This window comes from Podarcis gaigeae (genome assembly GCF_964106915.1).
Source record: "Podarcis gaigeae genome assembly, chromosome: 12".
Lineage (NCBI taxonomy): Eukaryota > Metazoa > Chordata > Lepidosauria > Squamata > Lacertidae > Podarcis > Podarcis gaigeae.
This window is the reverse complement of record NC_139688.1, coordinates 47,506,251-47,522,445: the sequence shown is the minus strand read 5'-3', so window position 1 is coordinate 47,522,445 and position 16,195 is coordinate 47,506,251. Positions and strand designations below refer to the sequence as shown.

Sequence of the window (16,195 nt, the reverse complement as noted above, 5' to 3'; positions counted from 1 at the left end):
AAAGCTTATAGGTGACTGTTGTGTTCAGATCCTTATCACCAAAACACATGGATCCAAAGAAGCATTACATTAGTTTCATGAAGCCACAGGGGTTTTAAGACTTATTTTTATTGGGGGGAAACCTGCTTCTGAAACCAAGGGAAATTTGAAAAAACAGTTGGGAGGCAGCTAAATAAAGCAGGGTGGCGGTGTTTTTGTGTGTCAAACATTTCACTGGAATCTGTGTAAGCCTATGCAGGTCTTTGAATCCTAGCCGTTATCTTTTGTCATTGCAACCAGATCCAGAAAGCCTCCACCAGCATCTATCAAAGAGCTTTACTGCAGAGCCTGCCACTTCAGGCTGAAGAGCCAACTCTTGAAAAAAAAAAGTTAACAATCTTTAGGCACTTGATAGCTTTTATTTCTCATAAGAACTTCTCCCCCTGTCTTCCAACTCAAGGCGTTTGCAAGCTATTCCAATGCACACCACTATAATTCCTTCGGAGCTTATTTAAGAGATGATCTTGAAGGCATCTGCACTACAAGCCAAACCAATAAACAGCACTCTGCCACTGATTAAATGCCAGGAGTTTATGAAAGCAGGAGGACCAAATTTGATTTGTAGATGGAAGTCTCCTAGGATTGCCACTTTTATTAGCTCCATTTGCCTGCAGAAGAGGCGAGACATTCACTTATGCTATCACTTTACAGCTATTTATACACATGGTGACAAAGAATACTCTCATTTGGATATCTCCCTTCTCTCTTCCTGATCTCAATTTCATTTTAAAACTGGTTGTGAATGTGAAAATGATTCAATATTTCCTTAAGGGAAGACATCATTTTCACTTAAATAAAATAATATTTACTTATGTTCCATTGATCTTGTGCATAAAGCGAGTTATCCTGAAGGTAAATAGTTTCTAAGAAGGGCTTTTAAATATTAAGAGAGCAGCCCAAAGTTCCTGAGGAGGTCTGCTGAGGAGCAGTTAAGACATTGTAGACCTTCCCCTCCATTAGCAGAAAGGGAAGTCCACAGACGTAAGTGGTCCATTTGAGTCCTTTTCGCAGGGGAGAAAACTTCTGCCATCGTTCCCACCACCTCATAGATGTATTTCAATATGAATTTCAATATGAATTTATATTCAGATTTTTTTAAAAAAATGCAAATGAATGCAAAACCAGGACGTAACAGGCTTATGAACATGTGAAGCTGACACAGACTGTCAATCCATCAGATCCACCCTCACTCAGATCCTATGTGTACTGGGGTGTATATGCATAGTCCCTGTGCAGGAATTCCTATTCATGTACAGAAAGAAGGGGCAGGGCTCACACACACCCCATATATATTTTTTCACAAGCAGCCCTGTTTAAGGAAGTTTTTAATGTTTGATGTTTTATTCTGTTTTTAATCTGTTGGGAGCAATCCAGAGTGGATGGGAGGCCCAGCTGGATGGGTGGGGTATAAACAATAAATAAATTATTATTATTATTATGTCATCTAAGAGAGCCCACCACGCTCAGGACACTGTGCTGGGACAACTGAGCCTTGGAGAAGCGGTTCCTGGATGGGGTGGCCATGCACAGTCAAGTGAGGGAGGCAGCAGCCAGCGCCAACAGCAGCAGCGCCATGGGTGGCTGGAGCTCTCGCCATGCACGCCGCAAAAAGATGGGGGAACCCTGGGGGAAAACAATCCTGGACACTATTTTAGGCATCCGATTTCCATACAGGTCCGGAATTTTCCAGACATATGGCAAGCCTATAGTGGAGGGGTGTGGCCAGGGAAGAAGGGGTGTGGCTTGAGGACAGTCCTGGGGGCCAGAAAGTTGAGGTTCCCCATTCTTGCTTTAAATGTGCAAAAAGGAGGATTGTACTAATATATACAACCCTGTGAATAAACATTCTAAAACCTTAGACATGAATTTACTAACTAAGTACAGTGATACCTCGGGTTAAGTACTTAATTCGTTCCAGAGGTCCGTTCTTAACCTGAAACTGTTCTTAACCTGAAGCACCACTTAAGCTAATGGGGCCTCCCACTGCCGACACACTGCCAGAGCATGATTTCTGTTCTCATCCTGAAGCAAAGTTCTTAACCCGAGGTACTATTTCTGGGTTAGCGGAGACTGTAACCTGAAGCATATGTAACCTGAAGCGTATGTAACCCGAGGTACCACTGTAGCTTCACTTTGAGGAGAGACGGGGTATAGTTATAGAAGGCTTATTTTTCCCTGTTTATTCCTGCCACAGATGCCTTGTGGTGACCATCAAAATACAGCCAGCTATTAACATGCACTAACCTCTAGTGTTGCTTGGCTTTTGCCTGCAAAAGACAGACTAATTTTTCAATTCATGTGAACAACCCAGCATACCATTCTATATTAATCACTATTAGGAATACAGTATCTATATCTAAGAGCCCACTGCCATTTATTTGCGTGTATTTACTATTCCCAATGCATGACTGCCTCTTGCATTTAAGCAACTACTGTCGATTGCACTATGTAATAATGTATAAGTTGTTGTGCTAGTTTTTATTGTATTTAAATAGGAGTTGGATAATTTATTGATTTCTGAGAGGCAAGAACAGGCTTGTGCACAAATAAGAACCATGAGACATTTGGGTTGGAAATGTCAGTCTTTCTTCTGCCAACAGCTGAAAAAACCAGAGCACTTAACGGTCATGAACCTTACTTAAAACTCCATGAAATAAATTGAGAAAGATCCTTTGGGTCAAATCCTACTCTGGCTTTATAGCTTATAAATATAAGTGAAGTCATTCAGTTGAGCAGACGTGGATCCTTTTGGGTAAAATATTAAAAGTGAAGTTACTTTTGAAAGTAATACAAAACGGGATGAAGAAAGAAAACAAAGCAGATTGGAAGGGAAGAAAAGGCTTGCAAGGCTACACCAAAATTTATCAAATGCTAGTAAAGCAACATAAGCATGGCTTTTCTAAGGCTGCAAACCTGTAACTGGGATTACGGATGGGCAAATCTGTCAACCTGGGTTTCTCTCAGTTTCTCATTTTTCCAATCTTAAATTTAGTTCTCCCCAGTTCTGATGCAGTTTGCATTTTTATTTTTTACTAAACTAGCAGTTTAGTCTCAATTTCTCCTAATATGCATATATTTGTATGCAGTTTTGCCTTATACATATTTTTGAAAATATTATTTTTCCACAATATACTGAATTTTTGTATGTTATTTTTCACCAACACATGCTTTTATGAACACTTGATCCTAGTATATGCATATTTGTGCAAATCACTTGGCTGGAGAATTGCATTGTGAAATTCGGAGAATTGCAGATGCTGAAGGCTGCCTGCATTCCAATTTGCATTCTGTTTCGGAAAGGGAAAATTAGGGGGATTCACCTTTAAATTTTAATCAAATTTCTTCCCCATCCCTTCCTATGAGTAAATCACATTGAACTAAATGGGGCTTACTTCTGAGCAACCATCTTTAGGGTCCTGAATATCTGTGAAAGCAGAAATGATGTTTATTTCCTACATATATCCCCCCACCCCACAGCTTTCAGCTTTCTCATACTGTGACATTTTTCTCATGCAAATGGCACAATTTTGCTGAAAACAGAAAGCCAGGAATGGAAATAAAGGAAATAAAGAATGACATTAATTAGTTTTAATGCTTTGCACGCAAAAAGGAAGGAAAAGCCAGGTGCAACAATTTTGAAATCATAAATATTTCAGCATTTGGAATCTGCCCTCCTGGGTGGGTATACTTGGAAAAAAATAAGCTACCAGTTTTTTTGGAACAGCAAACACAATACAAAAATACAGTTCTCAAAAAGAAGGGGGGAGAGAGACTATCTCCATTAACAGCAAACAAAAGAAAAAAAAGAGTATCATTATGCATTTCAGCTCGTAACTGCATTTCCAACAGATAAAATCCACCTGAGATTACAGAAATCTTCATGTGAACAAGATTAAGAGAGGGAATAGTTTCTATGAGCTACAGAAGCGAATGCACTGCAATTCGCCTCAACTAATGCAAGGGTGACTGTGGACAAATGAGGGCTTCAGTCAACTGGTTTTGACTTCCCAGATCAAATGGATCGTGTACATATTTGGAAGAAGGACTAAAAATGTGGAAATCAATTTGAATTTTAATCTCTGTTTTTGTGTAAATGGGATCTGTTCATCTGCTTGTATGACCCAGCTTTCCGAACGTGGGGTGAAGGGTACTTTCTTTGACTAAGCAGCTCAAAGGTTGGACTATCCACATGTGCAACAGGGAAGTGCTTTGTTCTTCAAAGCTAATGTCAGAGACAATTAGAGACCTCTTTTTGATGTTATGTGTGAGACCTAAGTAGACAGAGGTATTAAAATAATAATAGCAGCTGTTTAATGCAAAGGTAAGCAACTTGTGGCCCTGCAGATTTGTTACACTCAAGCTCCCACAAGTCCCAGCCAGCACAGCCAACAGTCAGGAATTCTGGGAGCAGTTGTTCAGCAACATCAGAAGGGCATTGCCTATGCTGGCCTTAAAATACCGTATTTTTTGCTCCATAAGACACACCTTTTCTTCCTAAAAAGTAAGGGGAAATGTCCTTGTGTCTTATGGAGCGAATGTGTGGAGCTGAATTGCCCAGGGGAGAAAAGCAGATCATGCTTCTTCTTTTTTCTTCTTTTTTTGAAAGAAGAAAGTGGGTGTTGAAACAAAGCCGTTGATCAGCAAGCGATTGGGAGCGAGATAAGGGACGCTAGCAATAAAGGAGGCTGCCTGGGAGCGGGGAGGTAAAGACAGCAAACTTGCAAGGAGAGGAGACAGGAAGACTAAAGTAATGAGGAGAGAAATTAGAAGAAAAGGAGGGGCAAAAAACTGCTCCAGCTAAGGAAAAGACACTAAGGCAAACAAGAGGGAAGTGGGTGTTGAAAGGAAGCAGCTGATCGGTAAGCGATCGGGAGGGAGATTAGGGACGCTAGCGATAAAGGAGACTGCCTGGGAGGGGGGAGGTAAAAGCCCATGGATCCTCAGGGATTTTTGCATTGGGTCACCCCAAATTCACCATCAGATCACATAGCATGTCCATGGCTACAGCCTGCACCAAAAAACCCACTGTTTTGTTCAGAATATTTCTTTCCTTGTTTTTCTCCTCTAAAAACTAGGTGCGTCTTATGGTCAGGTGTGCCTTATGGAGCGAAGAATACGGTCTATGCCATAGATAAGCTATTAATCGCTGAATGAGCTATAGGAATGATTACCTTAAATGTTCTTTCTAATCCTAACAGCTGCATCTACTGTGTATAAATATACACGTGATGATAAATGGATGTGTGAAATCTCTATGCAGAGCCAAGGTACTGTCTTCAGCAACGAGTGATTTCCATCCTGTGCCCCACACTGAACTCTGGCTAAATTAAAGAGGACAGCTAAGACATAATGATGAATAGAAAACAAAAGAGTCCAGTGGAGCTGACAGGTCCCCAACACTGCGTCGTTCATTATGTCTGAAGGAGGAAGATGCCAACAGTGTCCCAGATCAAAGGAAAACAGATGAAAACAAAAAGTCACTGCACATTACAAACTAGGTATTATGGCTGAGCTAGAACATTCTCCTTCAAATCTAGCTCTAGGGATTGTTTTTGGAAAATCTTTAATAAAAACTATTGAAAAATATATGCAAGAGCATTCAGTTGTGTGAGCCTTGCAACCAGCATCTCAAGCCTACATCATTCAGGCCCTGACAAACAGAAATCAGCAGAATTATGGAAAAGATTACTGAGACCTGCAACAAAATGTTGCAGTGTGGAGAATGTCTGCTAAAGACCCTCAATGTCCCTCCCATTTTTCCATTCCTTGCAACAGTCCATTAGCATTATTCACAAACTAAGCATACACAGTCCTCATTGGACTGTTTATGGTTTTTTTTTGGTGGGGTGTCTCCCCTTTATTTCTGGTGGCGGTCCTGAATTTTTTTGATCTAATAAATCCCTGCACAATCTTGAATAAAATTCTAGAATAAAAATTCTTCCCAAGGTGGTTCACATTATAGTACAAGAAAACAATAAACATTTAAGCATCTTAACAAAACAAACCCATATTATTAAAACTAGCAATACAGCCACCAAGACCAGACCACACAATCAGAGCCACAGCAACTATTAGTTTATGTAAGCCAAGGTAACATGGTTTTTAAGGCTTGTATAAAAATATCCATGGATGAGGACTCCCTAATATAACATGAGACAGTATTCCAAGATTGTGGGGCCACCACCCAAAAAGCCCTGGCTCATGTGCTTGCCAGCCTAACTTCCTTTGTAACGTGCACGTTTATAATTACTTTGTTCAGTATACGAGTATGTCCTGCTTGAAATGCTTAGCTGCATTACAAATTGATCAACATCCCCCATCTCTGAATTTGTTCCCCATATTGGAATGTTAAATCAGATCCTGCACATGAGTAGTCATTGTTCACCATGTGTACATAAACATCTGCTTCATCAACACCTATGAAAAAGTTATTCTGTGCTTGTTAACTGCTTATTCTTGATGAAGTTTTCACTGGTTGCTCAGCTCACCCTATCCAGTAGTCTTTTCTTGGGTGAGTATTTTATCTATTCTCTGGTTGGTTTCTTGCAAACCTTTTAGTTGGCTGCCAAAATACGATATCCCGCTTAATATTTACAGTGCCCCAAATTGTAAATCCTGCAGGGGGTTGCAAAGCCCTGTGGGCCAGCCTGCCACACCCCACTGTCCAGGTGTTTAGCAGGTGTGAGGGGCTCTACAAATGTACCAGTGTATACCTACCATGGTGAATGTATGTCTGGAGCAGGGCATGCCTGGCACGCACATTGTGACCTAAACACACACACCCTTGTTTTTCCTGGAAATTGGCAGCTACCCCTTTTAAGTCCGTAGTGTAGGCAAGCCCCAATAATGTCAAGTTTTAATTTGTTCTGATTTCAGGGGTGGGGGCCCCTAAAACAAATTTGCAGCCATCAAGAATTTTTCTGCACTACTTGCTACCTATCACACCAAATGCTCTGATCTCTGATTTAAGATCAAACCTCCCTTCAGCTCTACGTTCACATTCGGGCTCATAAACAAAGCATCAGAGCTGGCCTTGCAAATAAGGGGCCCATGACCCGACACAAGATTCAAAGTCTCCGTGAGATTAAATCTAATATATTCAATGTGCGATAAAAACGCTCTGACTTCAGATGTGACAAATGTGCTCAGGAGCCTTTCATCACCTTCACTTTAAAGGAATACCGTATCACCCAGCAGATGTAAAATGTCTCCTTTATGTAAATAATTCCCTTTTATGCTTCAAAACCCATCTTTATGACTTTGTTTCTTTCTTTATGACAAAAAAACTAAAGCTGCAAATGCACCATTGTAAAAAGGAGGTGATGGGAGGAGGCAACTTGCAGTTGAGGTTAAAAACCGACAGGTTGCAACCTGAAGGTGTTTCCGCCCCCTCCTGCACATTTCCCCTTTAAATTCACTACTAGATCTGGAGACGAGGAAGGAATTGTTTCTCTCCCACCTTTTCTACTCTCAATTTGGGGGCCTTTGAAAACTGCTCAAGTAGAAAAGGAACAAAAAGAGAATGGCAGGGAAGTGTGGATAAAAAGGCTCTGCCTGCAGCCTTCTCTGGCCTTCAAAATGAGGGCGGGTGACCTACTCACAGCTCTCTTTCTGGCAGGTCTGAGACTCCTAACCTTTCCCCCCAACCCCTGAAAAGCTGCCAGTCAATCAAAATCACCAAAGTGACCAGTCAGTTAAAAAAGAAACCCTTGATGTGATACTGCTACCCCCCTTCCCATCCTTTCCAATATGCTTCACAGTATTGAATTCCATCCCCCACCTCAATTGACTCAACAAGTACTGGGCATTATTGATTATTTATTTTGCTCTTAATTATTCACCATTAGCAAATCTGTTTGAACCAGTTCCCAGTGGGAGTTGCATCTGAACATCAATTGCAGTTAAGGGCTGCAGTTCTACTCCAGCAACCCCCACGCCTGTCTATGGGGGCTTCTGTTTGTCTGGCAGTTTGCAGAATGAAAGATGAAGGATGATTCCCCATCTGTATCTGAAGGTTTCTCCCTTTCATCAGGGCCCCTGATGGGACTATCAGAAGAAGCTGAGAAGCTCATAAGCAGATCTGCCTATATTATGCAGATTGTCTACAGATGAAATAAGCCATTAACTTGTATTAGAGGAAGGGGAGGTACTATGTTATGGCTGTGTAAATCCTATTTTATGGGTTGGATCACCCAACAAATTCAGGGTACACATACAAACTAAGAGAGACTTTTGTTATGTTTTCACAGGCCAGGATAGATAGACTATAGGTTGCTGACGACAATAGACATATTTGTACCTCTGAATACGCACTGTCATGACTGCTTAAGATGTTTAAGATGCAGGTTTATTTTGTGGGTAGTTAGCGCTGTGGTTTAAACCACTGTGCCGCTTGGACTTGCCTATCAGAAGGTCAGCGGTTCAAGGCCCCGTGATGGGGTGAGCTCCGTTGTTCGGTCCCAGCTCCTGCCAACCTAGAAGTTCGAAAGCATGCAGTGCAAGTAGATAAATAGGTACCGCTCCAGCGGGAAGGTAAACGGTGTTTCCGTGCGCTGCTCTGGCTTCGCCAGAAGCGGCTTAGTCATGCTGGCCACATGGCCTGGAAATACTGTCTGCAGAAGCGGACAAACGGCGGCTCCCTCGGCCAGTAAAGCGAGATGAGCGCCACAACTCCAGAGTCGTCTGTGACTGGACTTAACTGTCAGGGGTCCCTTTACCTTTTACTAGCATGCTGTGCTGACAAGGCATTGTTGTGAAATGTTGCGTTGGTATTGTCTTGTTGTGGATGAAAGGTTGGATGAAGAGATGGGGCAGAAATCCAGTTCAATTCAGTTCACATTTAAAGGCCGCTTTACTGAATTCACACCAAAATAATACACAAGGCAAAACACAACCATCCCTTGAAATTTGCCCTTCCTTGAATTTTTGCAATTCAAAAGCCAAGTCATGTATACGCTAGGCAAAATTGCATACAATACTGTTTATATTCAAAGAAATTTGCATAAAAATACAAAATAAAAACACAAAATGCATAATAACAAAAACACAAACAAAACAAAACAAAACAAAACAAAACACTAATACACAGCTCCCAACAAAGACATTTAAAAGGACACAGAATGTTCATTAGGCAAAAGCCGGATTGAAGAAGAAGGTTTTCACCTGGCGCCTAAAGATGTATAATGAAGGTAGCAGGCAAGCCTCCCTGGGGAGAGGGTTCCACAAACGGGGAGCTACTGCAGAAAAGGCCCGTTCTCATGTTGTCACCCTCCAGACGTCTCGTGGAGGAGGCCCACAAAGAAGGGCCTCTGATGATGTTCACAGGATCCAGGCCGGTTCATTAGACACACTATTTTGTGATTTTGAAACATCGGAGCCTGAACATTGGGACCTTACAGACATTCCATTTGGGATTAATGAACCCTTGGTTCCTTACTGTATAGGATGGATGTGTACACACGCAGGCTTGTTTGTGATATTCAGATAAACTTACATAGCTCAGACTGGAGCCTTCTGACATTACACTGCTCCCCCCACACTTGTTTACACAAAGGGAGACTTTAACGTGAAAGCCATCTAATAATGCAATCAATAAGTATGAAGTGGTGTAGAATCATGAAATCTGCAATAAATCTTTCATCCTCACTAGGATTTCAGTTGAACAGCCAGATTTGCTTCTTCAAGGTAACCGAAATGGATATTAAAAAAAAAGTTTTCCTTTGAATTATTCTTTCCATAACAGTTATTCACTCTTGGAAAGAACATCAGTCATGTTGAACACTGAGAGCATTTCTAGGCAATTGTTTTATTGCGTGATGGATGTGTAGTTATTACTCAGCTGTTGTGGGGGGATACAAATGTTTCTCCCTGCAGTTGCTCTCCTGAGATGGCAAACTTGTATCTTCTTTGCATTCAAGCAGCAATTTTTATTTCTGGGGAAATGTGATTCTCTTCCACCCAGTCAGCTCTTGCTTCATTTTCTGTTTCATTGCAATGCTGTGTGGACTGCTGATGTTTGAGTATCAACATAAGTATCTATTGACCAGTGCCTATGACATCATGCACCACAAGCAGCCAGTACAGTGGTACCTTGGTTCTCAAACTTAATCCGTTCTGGAAGTCTGTTCCAAAACCAAAGCACTCCAAAACCATGACGCGCTTTCCCATAGAAAGTAATGCAAAATGGATTAATCCATTGCAGACTTTTAAAAACAACCCCTAAAACAGCAATTTAACACAAATTTTTACTATCTAACCAGACCATTGGGTCATAAAATGAAAGCAATAAACTGCAGTCACACAATCAATCAATCAATAGCTGAACTGGGTTCCACACAGTCACAAAAACAAAAAAGAGAGTTGCAAAAATGGAAAATAAATAGCAAAAACAGACAGACCTCAGCGTAATACTCAAAACAGAAGCGTAACACTCAAAACGGAGCATGTTCGGCATCTGAAAAAAGTTCACAAACCGGAACACTTACTTCCGGGTTTGCAGTGTTTGGGTTCAAGTAGTTTGAGTACCAAGGCGTTTGAGAACCAAGGTATCACTGTATAGCATACTAACCCTGCCTGACTGCACAATTTTATAAATGCTTTACAATATTTATTTTTAAAAATATTTATCTTTATACATGCCTTATGCTCCAGACAATGCTAAGCAGCTCTTATTGTGTCATTCCAGTGCATGAATTACTAATGAAGCCTTAGAAAACAAAATCACTCCCAAATCACCACCTAACTAGGAACCACAGAAAAAAAATCACACCAATATTCTGCTGTTTTATAATCTCCTTTACAAAGACAAATAACTTTTGTTGTATGATCCTATCTCCAATCCTAGTTGGGGGGGGGGATGGCAGGGCTATTTTCTGGAGCAGGAACAGTGGACTTTTTCTTTTTAATCTTTTTGTGTCATCTGGAATGGAAAATCTCTGATTCCAACCTCCCACACCACTATCCTGTGAAATGATTACAACCTGTGCTCCGACTGCAAGCAAGATGGATGGATAGATGAATTCACATATACAACAGTTGTGTCATGGAGATTAAGGTTGTGCCTTGACCTCTGTCTCGCAGTTTAAGCCTCTTTTTAATGGAAGCACTTTACTGCCTTTCCTATAATCACGCACTCAATATAGCCAGAAGAGGTGGGGAAATAAAGTGAACTCAAAATATGACTTATTCTGCCTTGGAGGGCTGTGTGACCAACAAATAGAGAAAAGGAGGGTATTGTACTGGTGTGTCTTTCTGACATTTCATAAAAAGGTTTATTATGGCCTCCCCTACATTGGGAACGCCCTTTATTTATCTCAACCTTGAGCTCCAGGGTTAGATGTCAAAGGAAGCTATTCCCTTCTAAAAAACAACGGATCATAAGTCAATGGCCTGGTCATAAATAATTCCTATTTTATACAGCACAATAGTTTGTACACCATTAGAAATACAACAAGAGGAAATGAGATGCTGCAGCTAAAAATGGGAAGGTATAATTTCCATGAATTGATTCATTTTCAAATTATAAATGTATGCTCTATTTTAGTTATTGTACCTCAAATGCTGTAGTTCATTTTGAAAATATATGTGGGTTTCCCCCCAGATCAATCGCGAGAATCCCAAATAAATGTAAATATCAGACCAACTTATCTCCTTGGCTTTTACTGAGTATTATTCACTTGCTGTGCAATGTTGAATAATCCTGGTTCTCTCTATGTCAACATGACAAATTAGCTTCAGATACTTGGACAAGAGATGAATAACTAAAGAGAAGTGTTTGTGTGCAAGACCATTTTAATAAAGCTTTGCAAGTTAAGGTTTAGTTCTAAATAATAAGATTTGTGGAACTGCAATGTGGATTTAGTCCCATGACTGTTGTGTGATTCCCTACCTCCCTTTCCACCCTGTTGCTTTGTCCATTTAGCAAGGCCTGCTTTTTACTGGGAAAGTGGCTCTGTTTTCTTTCTATAGGCACTGACACATGTCAAAAGTACAGCTAAGCCTGACAAAATTGCATCTGGAAAGGAATAAAAACTTTTCAAACAGCAATGTTTGCTGCATACTTTACTTTTGTGACTTTAAATCTCTGCTGGGGTTCTCACCAAAGAGTATTTGCCCCAAACTTGGATCTTGGCATCCAGTAATTCTCCCTTCTATATTTTCTTTTTGCACCAACATGTTTGCCTTTGAAAATTAAAGCTGTGGCTCCAAGCAGCAGTGGCGTAGCGTGGGTTGTCAGCACCCGGGACAAGGCAAGTAATTTGCGCCCCCTAACCCGTGGATTTGCGCCCCCTAACCCTAACCCCCAGATGTTGCGGCCGGCCCCCCCTGTACCCCCCACGCTACACCACTGCCAAGCAGTGACTTTAGTGAGAGCTTGGAAGTAATCTGGGCAACCAGCTAAGGGAGCAGGAACATGTCATCCCCCACTCCCTGCAAATATGGGCTACAGATGTCCAAACCTTTGCCTCCGAGCCCAACCCTAATGGCACCATTGTGTTCTGTCTCTAAAACAGAAGACACAACTTGTTCAGGAACAGAGATTGGAACCTTGTCTGCAGTCATTTTTCTCAGTTCAGCTGACGTTGCATGATGTGATTATGTCAAAGCACATGGAAGATGCTGCCCAAACTGGGTGGAACTCCCCTCTGCTAGAACTGTCCACAAGCTGCACAAATTGCAAGCATGGAAGCACGCATGAGGGATACTGGAAAAGGGTTGAACCGGGGGGGGGGGGTTTACATGTCATCTTTCATGAATGTATTCAGACCTTGCACTAATGCATTCAACTGTATTAGTGTCTAATGCAGGAGCATGTTCTTTTATTATTTATCTTTTGCTTATGCCTGCAGAAAAGCCCATCCTTGGAAAGTCTTTGATGAAGCAACACACCTTCGTACACCGTTAACAAATTTTACTATAGTCATTATCAGGCATACCAAAAAAAAAATGCACAGAACCACCAAATGAATGACATACAAAAGAGGAAGAAAGAAAATCCTTTTAAGAGGAAGATTACTTAAAAAGAAATTAGTTAAAACATATGTTTAACGATTTATGCTAAGACTTTTGGAACAAATGCAATAATTATATGTAAACCTGCACTAAGCCTTTATTACTGCTCCTTTGGGGAGCAATTATTAATCCATTCCTTTAATTGCAAAAAGTGATTTGCCAAAAAGAAGTGAAAAGGAACCTGTACAATTTGTGGTCCTAATATTAAGATGGCATTGTGTGATGATGAAAGAAGATAATGAAGTGAAATAAATAAATAAACCCTTCATTTGTTTCTAAGTACAGCTGTTATGGGTTTTTTCTATTGTTGTGTAACTAAACTAATCACAATCCTTTGTTAGGGGCAATTGTGTTTTTACTCATCTGGGCTAATCAAAGAGGCCATCTGTTATTTCACAGGTAATTGGCACTCTTAAGTCCCAAAGGCCTGTGAAGTATCTTGAGGAAACAAAAAGTTGACACACCTGCTCCTACCAGGTACAGCAAGGACCTGGCCATGATCTAAAGAGTAGTGCTTTTGAGCTTGGCATTCATTTCATTTATTTCTTTAACAAAATGCACAGGCTGCTTAATAATAATACTGAAGTTTTAGTACTACATGTCCAGAAGAATGTATGAAATGTGGAACAGAAGCACTGTAACTAGACTTATATAGCAGGATGCTGAGACAGAAATTGACAAAACCTGCTCTGCTTTGGGGAAAACCCAAGTTCAGCCTTGCGGGGTGTGAGTGTTTCTAGGAAATCCACTTGTGAGGAAGCCTTGGGCTATTTGATGTCTTCATTTCTAAACCAAAATGAGTGCATTTCTCATTTTGCAGTTCTCATGGGGAACCTATGGTCCTGCAGATGTTGTTGAACTCCAACTTCCATCAGCCCCAGACAGCACAGCCAATGGTTTATGGGATTATGGGATCTGTAGTCCAGCAAAATCTGGAGGTCCATAGGTTGCCCACCCCTGGCAGAGCAGGTTAGATCCACCTACAATAAACTCTGTGGCCCATTAACAGATTATTGCCATTTCTGAAGTTGAAAGCTCAGCTGGTGCCTACCAACTGAGGTCAATTCTGTGCTATCTGAGCTAAGGGGCACAGTTAATGCTACATGTGAATGATTTTTTTCTGTTTAGAAAGTCAATTGGTGGCTTGTACCTGTGTTTACAGAACAGAATGGATTATGGAGAATAACTAGCTACAGAATGAGAGGTATAAAGAGGAACTGTGGGGGTAGTGTACTATAGAAAGGCACGTGATTGAAGGGATAAAGCTGGTGGGAAGAAACCTGATGGTAAGGGCATCTCTTAGGGTTGCCACCATTTTTTCTAGACACCTCTGATGCCTATAACACCAGCATAACAGACATAAAAACCACAAGGTAAAGCCTTCCTAAATTCTGCATTTCCATGACAAGATGATGTTCAATTTTCATCTGCCCTAAAGATATAGGACAGTGACCGGGAACCATAGGTCCTCCAGTTGTTGTTGAACTACAACTACCCTCAGTCCCTTACAATCATAGTCAATTGTAAGAGATGGTGGGAGATGTTGCCTTTCAATACGTAGAGGTCTGCAGGCTCCCCATCCTTGATGTAGGGGACTGCAGATATTAAAAGATTATGGGACTTCTTTGTTCCTACTTCACCTACAAAACTACAACTCCTTGACTAAGATCTGTTTAAATTAGATTGAATAAGATACAGATGCCAACAACTCTAAGTATGACTAACATTGGATAATACCCAGAACATTTATCAAGGGGGAAATGTCACCAGATACCACAAAAATCTCATGTAAAAACAAAGAAACAAACAACACACACAAAGGACACAATCCACTAAAATGTTCTCTCCATTAGCCCAATTAACATGAATGGGAGATGGTTAATAATAATAATAATAATAATAATAATAATAATAATAATAATTTATTTGTACCCCGCCCATCTGGCGGCTTCCAACAAAGATGAAAGATACACTAAAATGTCACATATTAAAAACTTCCCTGAACTTCAAGAGCATGGAAGATTGACTGGTGGGTTGCGTCCATTCAGCAATAACCATTCAGTGCTGAATTTCCTTTATCTGTAGAGAACCAAAAGTACTGTACCATAAAGACACCCACAAAGCTAGTTAAATCTTGAGGCTTGACCTTATAGTCTTAAAATAAGTTATATTATTTGAGTTCCTGATTAACTAGAGATGTGTACATCAAATGATTTTAAAGTTTTCTAGGTGGGAAGGAAACACAATACAAAGGAAGAAGATTGGCAAAAAAGATAACACAATTTCTTTGGGGAGATGAACTGAGATGCTGCCAATCAGATTTTGACAATATATCATTTTGAAGAGTCTAGATATTAATCCCCTCAAGAGATTCTGAATTAGAGTATTAGTAGACACAACCACATTATGTATGTATCAGCCACCTGCTCCCATTGCATTAGCAGTATAGTGTAAGGATTTGAAGTGTGTAAGTGTGTGAGAGAGAGGGGGAGGGGGAGATACACTTTGGTTTTTCATTCTTTTAAAATAAAATCAATTAAAAACCAATCTACCAAGCTCCAAATTCACCACGACATTTTCTTGGCTTGTTTGTTGTGCTTAAGATTGATGTACAGCGCTGTCCATTTGTGTTATCTGGAGACGACTGAGCTGAGAGAAACCATGTAGAAATGCTTGACTGCTTAACATAACAACATATCTGGCTGGTGGTAGAGGAGGAGGGGAATTGAACAGCTACAGACAAAGCAAAATTTCCCCTTCAGGGAGAAATAAGGACAACAGTCCATGATTTTGAGAGACCTGACATAACAGATGACAAAGAAATTAAACATTGCAATTGTGATGAGAGAACGGTTGCAAATGAGCTTATGTAATAGGCTCTTGAACTATTTGAAAACAGTTATGTTTTTCTGGCTTTTATGGTACAATATTGTTCAAGCTTATCTTATCTTCATGCATTCTTTCCAATTCCCATCTTGCCCTCTGATCTCACAAATAATAAAATTTTATTTTTATCAGTTCCACTAAAACCACTAACAATTATGCATCTTATGCACACTATAAATATCCTATTATATGCATACTTTACACATATGCATTCCAGGTTTCCTAAAGTAACTAGCATACAACATTTACAGTTACATAC

The 16,195-nt window shown here is 40.5% G+C and overlaps 1 protein-coding gene across 3 annotated transcripts in view; it reads right to left on the bottom strand.

The window, feature by feature from the left end:
* The window catches only part of TMEM108 (transmembrane protein 108), a 176,535-nt gene that overhangs the window by 90,954 nt on the left and 69,386 nt on the right, over window positions 1-16,195 (bottom strand). The window lies entirely within an intron of this gene.